General features: G+C 35.3%; 1 pseudogene; it reads right to left on the reverse strand.

Moving 5' to 3' along the window:
- Positions 1–8,865: 8,865 nt before the first annotated feature.
- On the reverse strand, positions 8,866–12,042 carry LOC147501646 (serpin-Z10-like; annotated as a pseudogene).
- Positions 12,043–15,779: the final 3,737 nt, after the last annotated feature.

Consider the following 15,779-nt stretch of genomic DNA (forward strand, 5'->3'; position numbering starts at 1 on the left):
TTGAATTCCATGCACATTTGTAAGTTGGTACTCACCTGTCAACTACCTAGCTCGGCGACATTGCATACTTGATAATCTTAGTTATTTTGTGTGTGTATCAAAATCAAATCTTCTGTGTTGAAGCTTTCTATTGTTTTGAACCTATTAGTTAATTGTATTTATACTTTGAATCTACAAACTTGGTGAAAACTTTTCCTCTAAAAATAGTTCTCTTTCTTGGCTCAACATGTAGTTATGCTATTAGAATTGAGACTCATCAACATGATTGGAGTGAGTTATTCCACCTTCATTTAGCTGATTTGTGTTATGTGTAATTGAAATGTAAAAAATTAGTATATATATATATATATATATATATATATATATATATATATATATATATATATATATATATATATATATATATGCTTTTGGGTTCTGTTACACGATTGAAGAAATTGCTTAAACTTGGTGTAGATTATAGTAATAATAAATTCCACTTAGTGATTTTTGTCTTTGGCCTGAATATATGCTTTTGTGTTTATAATCTTTTTAGTATAATTCATATACGATTTGTTCACTATATAAACATACCAACAAATTTTGAAACTCTAGGTTTCAATAAGTTAGTAAATGTTAGAAGTTTACCGGCATTGCCAAAATCATTAGATTTATAAAAACTTAATATTTCCAATTTGAATTTATGTTTTGTCGTGAGGAAGGTGATTTCTGCTACTGAATTTGCATTTTTGTTGGTTTTTGAATTATTATTTGTGACTTGACTATTGACATAATTTTCAACTTAAATGAGTAAAGAAATTTTTTCTAACTGAATTAAGTTCATCCCAAAAATACTCAGTTAATATTGGAGTATCAATAGATTCAATGGGTTGTATTCTTGATGGTTTCTTGCATATATGTGAGTATGATGCATTCCATTTCATAATGCAGTTACTATACGAGAATCATTCCCTTTGACAATTGCTAAGTTTATGGTCGTATCTGGGGCCCATTTTCAAGCCAACGCCTAATGCATGAACACTCATAAGAAGAACGTACTTCCATAGATTATCCGCCCGTCTCACTCTACCCACGCCTAGCTGCTTGCGAGTAGATGGTTGCAACATACCAGCTATTATAGTGGGGACAAGTCAGAGTGACCTACTTCTTTTTGTTATTGGTGTACTTTAATTCTTATATTGATGTAATATCCTATGTAGATTGAGTATGCCGTTGTGCCGCATATGCCATTATAACTCCTTTTTAGATGATTGATTAACAAACCAAATGACTCAGCTCTTGAGTGTATGTCCCATTCTTCCAATTCAATACCTACGGTTGCATATTACCTATTTACCTAACGGTTGGATACTGATTCCAGTGAATAGCGTTATATAGGTGCTTTTGATGCACTAACCTTTTATCTTTGTCGTTGCAACGTGCACTTGCTATGATGAGAGGCTCAAAGTACATGTTATTTGGAGCTATACTTAAAAATTTATTGCTTAGGTATGTCTGAAAATCAAATAGGAATGGAGTTCCATTCAATTCAAAATTTAAACAACTGTCAGTGGGTCTGCTCAGACATAATTTCAATTGTAAGTTTGCTCACCCAAATTATATTTACACTTTTCAGCAAGTTTTGTTTAACATCGCGTGCATAGCACGTGCATCTTGCTAGTCCAAGTAATTAGTTTTTAGAACAAGGAATGAGTTTTTAGAATCAAAATTAGTTTTTTTAGAATTCAATACTTGGTTAGCTTTAGTTTGTCTTAATTTCATAATTAGTTAGTCATAAACTCAAGTCTTAAATTAGTTTTAATTTAGTTTTAATTTATTTTGAATCATTAGACTATTGTTTATTAGATTAATAAAGTAATTGTTATTCATTCCACAATGTCTTGTTCTTATTGTTCTTATTCCAGAAATGATAGTTTAATGACTCAAGGCTAAACCTCCATTAGAGGGGTTTGAGGAAGCCTTGATGATGACTTGATTTTTGTTAGCATAGATATAGTTGTAATGTTCTATTCTACCCTAGAAAGTAATTAGTTCACCATGAGAATGGGTTTGATTGCTTCACATACTAGTTATTAGTTGGTAGAGATTACCATGAATAATTAGGGATTAGAAATACCCAATCTTTACGTGAAAACGTAAAGATTTGGATTACAACAAATTTTATGCTAGTTTATTAAGTCGAATCAAGGTGGAATCAAATTTCTCTAATTCCTTCTCATATTGTCATCTTAGTATTGAATTGTCGTCGTTTCATTTATCACATCTTGATTAGTTAATTCACTATTGTAGTTAAATTTAATTCCATTATTACTCTCACGATTTTGTTAGAATACATAAACTATGAAGTGTTCATATCTAAACGAGCTAAGAGTGGAACGAATTCTCTACTCCAAATATTGCATTGATAACGAGAGTGAAATCTTTGATACATATAGCGTAAAAAGTTCATTTAGTTTTACTTACATTTGAGTTTAATTACTTATTCGTAGGTAAAACTATCATTTTTTATAGTTATCAGGGCTTTACATCATTCACAATGTAGGAATCAATGGAGCTTACTACTTAAAAACGGCTGAAGGTGTAATATTACCAAAGCCTCAAAATGTAAGCAATTTGAAAGCATTTTATCAATAAAGAATATTTCAAGTTTCATGGTGTATTTTTTTTTTAATCAAGGTTATACATTCAATAAATATATTGTCATTTTTCAAAATCAATATTTATACATATATAGCAAATATTTGTATCTCTAGAATTATATGATTGATATCAGGTCAAACAAAATCCTGGTGATCTATAGATCCTCATCTCGATACCAGGTCAAACAAAAATCCTGGTGATCTATAGATCCTCATCTCGATACTAGGTCAAACAAAAATCCTGGTGATATGTAGATCCTCATCTCGATACCAGGTCAAACAAAATCCTGGTGATTTGTAGATCCTCATCTCGATACCAGGTCAAACAAAAATCTTGGTGATCTGTAGATCCTTATCTCGATGCCAGGTCAAACAAAAATCTTGATGATCTATAGATCTTCATCTCGATACCAGGTCAAATAAAAATCATGTTCTTGGCAGCAATGTGAGTTTAGGTCAATAAAATCCAGTTCTTGGCAGCAATGTTGAGTTCGGGTCAATAAAATCCAGTTCTCGGCAGCAATGTTGAGTTCGGGTAAAAAAATCATGTTCTTGGCAGCAATGCAAGTTCAGGTCAATAAAATCCAGTTCTCGGCAGCAATGTCGAGTTCGGGTAAAAAAATCCTGTTCTTGGCAGCAATGCGAGTTCAGGTCAATAAAATCTAGTTCTTGGCAGCAATGTCGAGTTCAGGTCAATAAAATCTTGTTCTTGGCAGCAATGCGAGTTCAGGTCAATAAAATCAAGTTCTTGACAGCAATGTCGGGTTCGATTCAAAAAATCCTATTCTTGGCAGCAAGGCGAGTTGAGCTAAAAAATCCATCTCTAGGCAGCGATGCGAACTAGTAAGGTATGTATTTTAAAGTGATATCTGAATATGGTGTCGATGTCAATGTCGAATGTTGACGTTGATTTTTTTAATTATGGATACAATGTCGAAGGTCGAAGAGTGTATTAATAATTAAGGATGCCAGTGGACGAGATAGTGCAATAATATTTCATTAAAAGGGGGAAAAGCGTAGGTTAAACCGCCTATTACAATTTGAAATAAAAACTTAAAATATAGATAACAAGATTAATCATCATCTTCATAGTTATCATCATCGTCCTCATCCTCATTATCATCTTCATCATCACCATCTTCACCATCATCCTCATCATCACAGGTGGTGGAAGACCCATTGCCATCTTTAACATAATCATAGCAGTATGGGTCTCTCAACTATTCATCATCACTTTCTTCTTCTTCTTCTTTTTTCCTTCTTCATTGATTTTTTCTTCTTCTGTTTCTTCTTCTGTTTTTTCCTCATCATTAGAGTAATCTGTATTAGGGCAGTCAAACCAGTGAGGAGGCCAATCGGGCAGAACCATAAAAAAGGCTAAGATAATAAAGAAGAGGGAGATGAGAGACATGACTTCTTGTCAGTTAAACTAATGGGAATTTATCGGAAGGGGAGTTGGAAGAGATGATTCGAAATCAAGTTTTTAAAGGGCTTTTATAGTGGAAAAAGTTTATACAAACGAGAGAATTTAAGGGTGATTAGCATGAAAACGAGAAACAGTAATGAAAAAGTAATTCTTCGTTGTTTGTGCGCTGGACAGTTAAAGTTTGAATGATAATTAAATAAGCTTTAATGACATATTTTAATTCAGTGGGTGTTGGTTTTTTAGCCAGTTGGGTAGATTTTTTGTTTGTCAAAATGTAAATATTTATTTTCTTTTATATAAAAGCATGGGAAAAGGTGCAAAGATAAGCTAAAAAAGGCTAGTGGTCTGTAGATTCTCATCTCGATACCAAGTTTGAAAAGTATGATTCAAAAGCAAAGGTATATATGGAGGTATATTGATGTTAAAATATATACTAAATATCGATACTGCTTTTAGTTGGAGTGGTATCGAAACTCGATTTTTAAAATTCAAAATATATATTAAGTATCGATACTGCTTTTAGTTGGAGTGGTATCGAAACTCGATTTTTAAATTCAAAATATATATTAAGTATCGATACTGCTTTTAGTTGGAGTGGTATCGAAACTCGATTTTTAAATTCAAAATATATATTAAGTATCGATACTGCTTTTAGTTGGAGTGGTATCGAAACTCAATTTTTTAAATTCAAAGTATATATTAAGTATCGATACTGCTTTTAGTTGGAGTGGTATCGAAACTTGATTTTTAAATTCAAAATATATATTAAGTATCGATACTGCTTTTAGTTTGAGTGGTATCAAAACTCGATTTTTAAATTCAAAATATATATTAAGTATTGATACTGTTTTTAGTTGGAGTGGTATCGAAGCTCGACTTTTAAATTCAAAATATATAATTAAGTATCGATACTGCTTTTAGTTGGATTGGTATCGAAACTCGATTTTTAAGGTTTCAAAATATACACTAAGTATCAATATTATGTTGGTTAGGAGTGGTATCAAAAATTATATTTTTTTTTTGTTTTTTATAGATAATAAATATCAGATGTATTACATGCAAAATGAGTGTATAACAAGCAAAAAGGTCTATTTCTATAATTCAAAAGGAGTATAAATAAATCTAGAGAGACAGTTAGATCATTGTATCAATATTACAATCAAGGGCTATAAAATAAATAAGACTAGGTTTGGGTGAGCTTCGCATCGAGGCGTTTGCTTTCCAGAAAGGTGTTGAGGGCATCCCGCACTTCAGGTCCATCCAAACAGCTGGGTGTGTTGATAAATAAATCTGGGTTGAACGGTGGGGTACTCATTGTTGTATCCACTGCTTCAACATTTGGGGTGGCGGAGTCCACAACATCTTGTTCAGGATCAGGGGCAACACTATCAGAGGGCATCTCGCTTTCGTCATCAGAGTTTAGGTTGTATTCGGCGATAACATTAGCAGAGAGATATGGTCTGAAACTCCTCATTGTTGTAACACAATATTTCATATGAGTATCAGCAGTGGCCAGATCAAGTTTAGCCTTCTGAACTTCTGCCTCGAGACTAGTTGTCTTTGCTTCAAGATCAGTTATTTTTGCTTCGAGGGTAACTGTTTTGATTTTTTCTTGCTCGAGGCTCGCTGCATGATCTTCATAAGCTTTCTTAAATTTCTTGACCAACTCAGTATTCTCATCAACAAATTTCTTCATCTCGACGTTAGCAGAATTGAGAGCGGAGCAAGTCAAAGCATGTTTTTTCTTCTCTTCTTCCAAAGCATGTTTTATTTTTTCCTTCTCTTGTTTCAGCTTGTCATTATCGTCTCGAAGAAGACGCAAGGTCCTCATATCATTCTCAAATTGGCCAACAGCAGCAACTTTAACCTGAAAGGAAGATAGGATTCATGAATATATGATATACATCGTGAGCAGAGTAGGATAAAAGTACGACCAAAATTGTTTCTTTACCTTTTCAAGGGAGGAGCACAATGTTTATTTGAAAGCGTTCGGTTGTTCCAATTTCAGCCATGGCTGATCTATCTCGAGGGAGAATAGTATTCATAACAAGAGCTTCCCCGAGGCCAAGTATCGGAGGATCAGAGAATAAAGAAGCAGATTTAGGAACTTTTTGTTTGTTCCGAAGGACAAAGTCAGCAACAAATGCTTCAGAATGAGAAGAGGAACCTGAAGCTGTGGGGGGTCAGTAGGTTTGTGAATAGTGGGTAAGGTTGATGATTTGGCAGGAACATGGGGTTCAGTAGTGGTAGTTTTGGAAGTTTTTGGTATCTTCGAGTTTTGTGGTAAATCAGTGGAACCAGTTTCATTTCTTTTCTTTTGAGGAAGACTGGTATCGACAGGTTGTTCTTGAGAAAGGGTAGGAGCCTGGGAGGAGCTACCAACTGTTGTTTTTTGCAAAAACTGTTTCAGGTGTTTGGCTGATTTGTCTTGAACATGAGGAATGTGAGAGCCCATATCTGTGTACAATAAGTAGTAATTATCAAATACATCTTGCAAAAGTGGATAATTATAGCATTTAGCATATAATTAAAATAACATCGAGGAGTGTTAGCAGGCAATTCAGCAGAATCAAAAGTTTTTAAGTTTTTCTTAATACTTTTTTAGATGAATAAGGTTATAAGGGACATGGAATAGTTTTGCATGGCATAACAGATTGGGATGGTAAAGGATCTTGACCTCGAAGGATGGTACTTTTTAGAAAATATAGAGGAGCAATATAATTATCGATATCGGAAAGATTGATATTCATTTTTGGATTGCCATATTTATCAGCACCAGTTCGAGCAGTGATTTCTTCATCAGTGCCTTTTAGAAGTTCCATTACTCTAGTGGATTCTCCAAGACTTCTCATCGAGGTTAGTTTTGGCACTGAAATAAAGTCACAACGATAGACCAATCAGATAGCAGGTTCGAGATAGAGGATTGAAAGAAGGGTTCAAGGGATCAGGTGGTGTAAAATAACGTACCTTTAATGTTAATTAAGGACAGGATATGCCAAGGATGGAACAACGATCGAAGCAGATGACTCCCACTGCCTAGATATAATGATAGGGTATAATGGCCATATGAAATCACTATCTCCATTTATCCTTATGATGCCTGCGCGGTTGATTCGTTTTTTTGGGATAAAAATAGCCACTAGGCTCGGATATACCGTTTTTATTTTTCTCGTTGCGTTCGACAAAGGTGTAATGTTTTTAAATGTCGATAAGACAAATCCTTTGGGATATTTGGGCATCGGATGCAAGGTGAGAATTATAGTAATTACAAATGTGCAGCAATCTCCAAAAATTGCCGGTGCCTTGGCCAGGAGAAATGGTAAGATAGTTCAGTACCTCTCGATCGAGGTTAGATAAGGGAAGGCGCAAACCAGCAGCTAGTTGTCCAACAGTAATAATGGTTGTTTTAGGATCGCCACTTTGGCATCGAGTTCCTCTAGTACTTTCAGCGTAATGTCGAAGATGGACGGTGTCTGGTATCTGGTAGGCAGTTTTAACTATGTCTAAGTTAGATCTTTTTGGAAAACAAGGGTTCAAGCCACTACTCCATATGCTTTTATCGTCCATAATTTCGCGCTCAGACTCCGAGCTCACAGTCTCAAAAGGATGGCAGGCTATGTCATCAGCCAAATACGTAGGGCGCCATTCTGGTTCGTCAATTTCAGTTCTTTGTGATGACGAAGCCGTGGAAGACGAGCTGATTCGAGTTGCAGATTCAATACTTTCGGTCGATATCACTAGAAACAATAAATTTTTTATTATAATTATATCATTTATCTGAGCTACTATCACTATATTTATTATAATTATATAATATATTATTTACTAAACACATATCGAGGTCTCTGGATGATAATGTCGGGGTTCGAGGTGAAGAACTGTGTCTCAAACACATACGTTCTTGACGTTGAAGCCAGGATTGTTTCAAGAGAGTGCGTATAAAGTTAACACAAGTTTTTCTCCTAGTCATACTGTCAAAAATTATAATTCAAAGTCTAATTAGTATAGAGATACACAGATAATATGTAAATACTCAAAACCTAAGCCCTAAGTATAATAATCTAGAAAGAGAAACAAACGAAGTTGTTCAAGATATTTTTAAGATAACAATAAAGTTTGGCCAAGAAGTAGCTTGTTAAGTTATTCTTTTTACTAACCTGATAACTGTGCAAAGAGATTTGATGAGGACGACAGCGAGTACAGCCAAAATTAAGTTTTCCAGATTATGTTAATGGTGGTGGGGTTTGGGTTTTTTTCTCTCAAGTTTTTCGCAAATAAGTGAAGAGAGAGAAAGCGGAATGATGCTTTTGTAACAGCTGTAACCGATTGATTTTTTGAATTTTGAAATTGGTGAAGTTGTTCTAGTTCTCGAAACATTCAAATTTTTCGTGGTTGAAATTTGAAAATTTCGAGAGGGGGCGATGTCGTGGGCAAATATCGTCACCCCAATATTCCAACCCAAATATTGCGATATTTCAATAATTTGTATTATAGTTTGTATGTTGCAGGTTTAAGACGGGAAAAGGAAAGAGAAGAAGAGAATGGACACGCGGCAGTTAGTGATTAGATAAAGCTATTATCATAATACTATATAAATACTAGGAGGAAAAAAAGGGGATTCGGAATTCATTTGAGAAAAATCTATAAACAAGAGCAAAGAGAGAGAGAAAAATGTACAACCGCCATTGTTATTAATAAAAGCTTAATTCCAATTCTTTTAATCTTGGTTTTAGACCTTCAATAGTTTCTTGTTATTGATTTTAGAGAAACATCTTCTCCAACTACAGTCATCTCTGAACATGAAAATGAATGGATGATCTGCCTCAAAATCAACTGGAGGGACAGGCTTGGGAGGCGCACAACCATACCCGTGCACAAGAGTAGCTGCAGAAGCTACAGTACCTTCCTCATTAATTTCAATCTGGCGACTTGTGGAAAATCTTTGAGACTGAAAGCCATTCATCAGGCATAACATCTAGAGTCGTATCATCTAAATTTGCTTCTTCCGAGAAAGGCAACTTTAGTCCAATATTCTTGAGAACCTCAGAAGCTTCAAAGTCATGTGTGAACTTAAACTTTGGTATTGTAAACCGTCCCACTTTAACCTATGGTGTATCTGAACGTATATAATTTTCTATTTTTTTTTTACTAAAAGGTAATTGTGTATATAGCAAAAAGAAAAAGATACAGTTATATAAGGTGAGAGACTCTTATAGCCCCTCCAACATCACAACGATTTAAACAATAAATCTATAGTAGGTGAAGTGTTGGTTCTCCATACTATGTAGGAAATCTAGTCTGTGAGGCCACCATTGTTGCTACCCATTCGCTAAAATTGCTCCTCTTTTGGCACATTTATCTGTTCCGAAATTCACTTCTCTCTATGTACTAGTGAGAATGATGTTTGCTTTGGTCTTGAGTCTATTCCATTCTGTTTTGCATCTCCAATGTAGCTTGTCTAGAAGGCTTGAACAGTGAACAATGGATCAGAACCTACCTTCTCGATCAGATCCCTTAGCAGTTAGCCCATCTCTCTTGTTGGGAAGAAAAATGTACATGGAAAGAGTATCTCTGCATTCAAAACTCTTATAAGATAGTCTAAGCACTTTCATATCGTCGAAGGAATTTATTAATTGATCTTTCCGGCTTCTCATGAAGGGAACTTTAACAGGATCTCCATTAATGAGATAGAAGTCAACCCTCCTTCTTGGATGATCCATCAAACTTTTGGCTCCATTCTCCTTGGAAGTAAAGTGCATTTCGAAGAAGAAGTCGTGTCCATTATTCATTAAGAGAAGAATCATGTAAAATAGACTTGATGGCGCCATTAGTAGCTTTTTCGACCCATTTGTTTACTTTGGAAACTATCTCTTTCGCCTTCATCTACGTTCTCATTGTTGCCATCACAAATAAAAAAGAATTCATTAAAAATTCTTAAAACAAACATAAAGAAATAAAGGTTTTGTAATGTTGCAATATTCGTAACTATTGAGTTGCTTGTCATCCTCACAATCGTATCAATTTTAAGGATCTTATGGCCAATGTTTTGAAAACCGAACCGGTGATTGAATCGATTTTTTGTTAAAATGGTTCAACCAGGTTCAACTATAGTTCGACTCGGTCGGACCGATTGATGTTTATTTAGCAAATTTTTTAATAATTACAATAATAAAATGACTAAATACATGTTTTAATTCAATATTAATTGGTATTATATATCAAAATGAATTTCTTATACAATAAATACATAGTAGTATGTTGGTTTGGAGTTTGGACTATCTGGGTTTAGGTGTTAGGTTCAACTTCGCCACATTATTAATTTTTCAAAAAAAAAAAAAAAATATATATATATATATATATATATATATATATATATATATATATATATATATATATATATATATAAAGGTGATCCGATTTAGAGCTGAACCGGTTCGCCAGTTCAACCACTGTTTAAATTTAAACCGATGGTCCAACCAAAAACTCAAATTATATCTGAACCGAACCGAAAATTTACCAGTTCTGGTCGGACCCCGGTTCAACCACCGGTCCGGTCCGGTTTTCTAAACACCAAGTTATGGCTGCCAGAGCTTTTTAGAAATTCTGTTTATCAAGAATAATTCAAAACTTTGCTTCGTTTTGTAATTTCAGTAAACAAATATTGCCAATATTGGTAAAAGTAAACAGTAAAGTTCTATTTGTTTCATCTGAAGTTAATGAAAAGTTATGAGTGAACACACAGACAGAATACTAAAGTTGTGTTTGTTGTTTGCTTAAAAAAATTATCTACTTGTTTCTAATGGATGTTAGTGTACTTTCAGCTTGGATGTGTGCAAATTTTAGATCTTAATAAGCAATTAGCAAAATCATCAAAAAGACTGCACGTCTTGGTTACCTTTTAGGCAACACTATGCAGCACTAGATTTCTTTCACACAGCAGGGCAATTAGTGCTTTCTCTGGTCTCTACCACATACAAGATATGGGATGCTTTCAAACACAATGTAAGTTCAGCTGTTATAATGGCTTCAACTAAGAAACTTTTTTCAATATTTTTACGTTACTCTTATACTACATGAAGAAATAAAATTAAAAGCCCTTTTTTTTAGCATAGTGGCATTTTGATGATTGTTTGCATGTAAAGTTTCACCGTTGTTTAGCAATTTCATCATTACAGAGTCCAGTGCGTTGAACAATTTCAGCTATGTAACTATTTGGAATGAGCAAAATCAACAATCAAGCTACCTAAAAGCCAATAAAGAGGACTCACCTTATCTTGGAAATCCACGGTTTCCGCCTTTGATTTGTAAATATTTTCTGCAACGCTTTTGAAGGTTGGATTCAAAGTCAAAGACTGATCAACCCAAACACCACCAACAAAAGATAGAATTGGTCCTCTGTCTGGAGTTGCTGAGTCAATCAGTGCTGCAGAAACTGAGTTGACTTGATTCAGGTTCTCAGCCTCTAAAAAGGTGAGCAATTCTTCTAAAGTTGAACCATTTGCTAATAAACTCAGTGCGAGTTGGATGGAACAGGGAGAGAACACGCAATTTTTGTCTTTAGCTTCGCCAAGTGCAAGTTCCTTAGCCATTCTAAGACATGGAAGTGGTGTACTAGTGCTCATACTTCTCCTTGGTTCCATATTCGCTTTGATTTTCATCCAAGTACTACCAACTGCAGTTTGCCTACAAGCAAAAAATACAATGTACGGGCAATGAGCAATTATGAATTTGCATGTTGGAAATAAGCGATGAAGTGTTTAAGTTGGAAATTAGTCTTGAACGGCTTTCTCCAAAGTCCTTGTCTAGCCACATTGTATTATCGAACACATAATTGGTGGACTAAAGATGTCACGTCTAGGAATTAGTTTAATTAACACAGGCAAAATTTAAAATAGATTTGAACACGATAAATCTGCTGAAGTAGATCATTGAGGAGCACACACTATCTGCAGCATCAGAAAGTAACCATCACTTCATCGCTGAAAATTATTGTAAAATATTGTGCCATTCGCACTTCAGTGTATTCCCCTTATCTGAAAACTAGTCTTGACCGAAAAGAGAAATGAAGAGTAAGCTGGTAAAGTCTTGACTGAAAATTAGTTTTGACAATAAGCAAGAATAAATGAATAATGAGCATGATGATAACTATACAGCAGCATGTTTAGCAATCATTGAAGGGAATGAAGCAAAGGTTGGACACGAATATGGATGGAGGCATACTCTGAAGTCTGAACCAGCAGCCACAGCATTTAGACGTGGTAATGTTCCATGTGCTAGAGGGTTACTACTACTTTTAAAGAAGGTAATTTCAGTGCGGACTTATTGGCTAAAAGCTGGTGCTGCTATGCAAGTGAATGAGTGTGATCGTAAACCTACTTGGATTCACAAGTGGGAAGAAGAATTTGACGGGAGGCACTTTGACCAATTCGCAAAAGATGGCGCATAGTCATGGTTGTTCGTTTTCACTGTTCAGAAATTTTGAGAAGGTTAAAAGTTGAGTTCTTGTGTATGAGGGTTTTGAAACTAGTTTCCTTTTTCTCCAAGTAATTAGAGAGTTTACAAAGGACACAATACCTTTGGAGAGGTTGAACTGTTTAGAAGGTGAGCCGAGCCTGAATTTATGAGTTTGAGTGGTGCCATAACTTGCTTCAAAACTGAACACATATCTCCTCTTCTCGTCTCTACACACGACCTTACACTATAAGATTGCTGGAATGCCGGACTTTCGCAATCCCCAAAAAGTACCAAACGCCTGCAACATGGAGTAAAGATTGTGAAATATATGACCCTTCAGACCAACGTACTTGGCAAATGGTAGTAGATACTTGAAATATACACAGGTGCTTAGCAGAGGTTACCATATTTGCAATTTAACAATTTGGACATTGCGTCTTCTTCTAGTTTAGGACGTTGTAAAATGGTTATATAGCCTCGACTATTTTCTCTCTCAATATTATAGTATGGCATGGACTGTAAAAGCCAAATTGAGGTAAAGTAATTTAATACTCTGCATTACCCAACATTCTACCCATATTTGGATTATGGCCAGATGGGGCGTTGGTAATTAGCGTCCAATATCCTAAATTAATTTACAAACTAACTGTTCAAACTAATTTTAAAAAAAAAAAAAATAAATTAAATAAGAGCATTAAACAAATGGAATAACATTGCCCCAATAGAACTGATTTCAATTTTAAAGGATTTAGAATAGAATCCAAAGCCACACCAAAGAGAATACATGGGCCTTCTAATAGAATAATAGAAGTCAGAACACACAACAGTAGCTTAAGACTTCCATTTTTTTTAGGAAGGAAACAATTGTTCCATACTGGCGATGCGAACATGCATGGATAATGGATCCCACTGATCATCATTGGCAAATGAAAATGATATTGGTTTTCTCTTGTTACCATTACCACCATTCTTCACTGACCATCTGTTTCTTCTATAAAATGTGTTGGCATGATCATCTATAGCAACAAAAAGCAATAACATATGTTAATTTCAAGAAAACCCAATAAAAGTATCTACAACAATTCAAAGTCGACTTGTTCATTACAATAACATAATCAAATTAATGCAAAACAATATGTAACCGATTGTGAGGAACACCAATCAAAATGTTGAGTTGAACCATTGCAGCTACATTCACTTTCATTACTCTTCAAGGAGGCTAAATTTGTTCCATTACAACATTATAAGAAGCGTTAACCCCCCACTAGAGAGAGAAAGCTTCGGTCCCATCGCTTAGGACCGAAGTGCGTCCAAAGCAGCTAAGGACCACACATTTGGTATCCATATCAGCATATTCACACAAAAAGTCTTCAAAAGATTTTTAAAAAAAAAAAAAATTCCAAATGTGTGGTCCTCAGCCCCTTTGGACACACTTAGAGGGGTAAAACTCTAATACCCTAATTTCCCATCTAGTGGGGGGATTTAATTGGCTCATCTAGGGGGGAAGTAACACTAGTTCACCCTTATAAGAAAGGAGCAACAAACCAATAACTTTTCACTCACCAATTTTTCTAAACAAAACTTAATTTCCAACTACACTCTACACAATTATTCGTTTCTAACCTAAGCATTGCACTATTGCTTACTGCAAATATGACTTCTTTGCCAAATAAAACCCTCCCTTTTTTCTTTTTTTTTTTTTTTTTTTTTTTGGCAAGCCTGTTTTAAATGAGATCGAGAACTTTTGATGTAGTCGGTTCGAGCCCCGCAAAATTTCATCACCCAAAGGTTTTACCGACTTTGCTAATCAGCACCTGCAAAAATGTGTAGGCAAGCCTGTTTTTAAAGAGATCAGTAACTCAATTGTGTATAGCGGAGTTCGAACTCCAGACCTCTAATATCATCACCCAAAGGTTTTACCAACTAAGCTAAAAGGCACTTACATAAGAGCTTGTAAATACTTCATGTATAGTTATAATCTACCAATCTCATGGACTATCAGTTAGGCCATTTGTGTACTTGTTCTGTAAAACCCAAATGTATCAAGTATGAGAACATAACTGTTTGGGTAGAAACTCGCCCAAACACACCAATGGTTTCGTAACGGAGGTTGTTGTAATGAATTGTTGAGACTGTACCTTCAATGGCTGCCTACGTATCTAAATCGTTCTCTGGAATCAAATCTCTCAAATGAATGTAGTTCTTTGTTTCAGAGGAATGGAGTATTTATAGGATAATAATGAGAAATATTATTTCTTTCATTGCTACAAAATCTTCTGTAATTATGTAAAGTTTTAATATGGAAGCGTATCTTACCAAATATATTTTCTAAATCTGAAACTGCTATATCTAGCTTATGATGCCATAAAATTGGGCAGGCATGCATGCCATAATATTGGGCAGGGCAAGCATGCCATAATTTTGGGCGGCGCTGGCACGCCATGATTTTGGGCGACACTGACACGCCATGATTTTGGGCAGTGCACATAGTCGTGGGTGGCGCTATAACGGTACCCAACCCAACGATGATTGTTTATGGGGGTGCAGATATGGTGGCACATACACCGCCCCCTCTTTGTCGGATGGAACTAGTTCCTTGTGGTGAATAATAATAATAATAAAACTAGCTCGAAGGGGATGTGACGGTGGACATTAGCTAAGGTACTTTACCACATCCAAACCTGACTAAATCCAAATGCTACGACTCTCGAGTGGATTGTGCGATTATTAGTAGGAGAGGACGTCAAATTTAACTTACCATATGTAGCTATTAAGACCCATGCAAAATCTCACGGCTCTTCAAATGGGTTTAATAAGGTTGGCATGTGCGAATAGGAAGTTTTGGATAATAAGCAACCTTTGGTTATAGAAGTTTGACTCAATATTTAAGAAATAAGAAACAATAAAGGGTAAATTTGTGGGGTATAGAAACATTGATCTAAGGGTTGCTTATTAGTGAGGTCTTTGAATATCAAAATAGAAGGATAGGAACGTGAAGATAGAAAGTTGCTCCCCATGCCTAAGTTGTGAGAATCATAAGAAGCTTATATAACGAGTGTTGTTTCACGTGTATTTCATATCATAGTGATACTAAGTAAATTGAGGGCGTGGTAAGGTTGCAAGAAACACAGGCCGCAAAGTTGTGCAGTCGAATATTATACGGCCATATGGTGATTGTGACAGAGGATTCTGGGGAGGTGAAGGCTAAGGCCGGGGTTAATGGGGCGAGATGGATGATGACTAGCTTGTCGGGAGAGACG

Source organism: Coptis chinensis, chromosome 4 (genome assembly GCF_015680905.1).
Source record: "Coptis chinensis isolate HL-2020 chromosome 4, ASM1568090v1, whole genome shotgun sequence".
NCBI lineage: Eukaryota > Viridiplantae > Streptophyta > Magnoliopsida > Ranunculales > Ranunculaceae > Coptis > Coptis chinensis.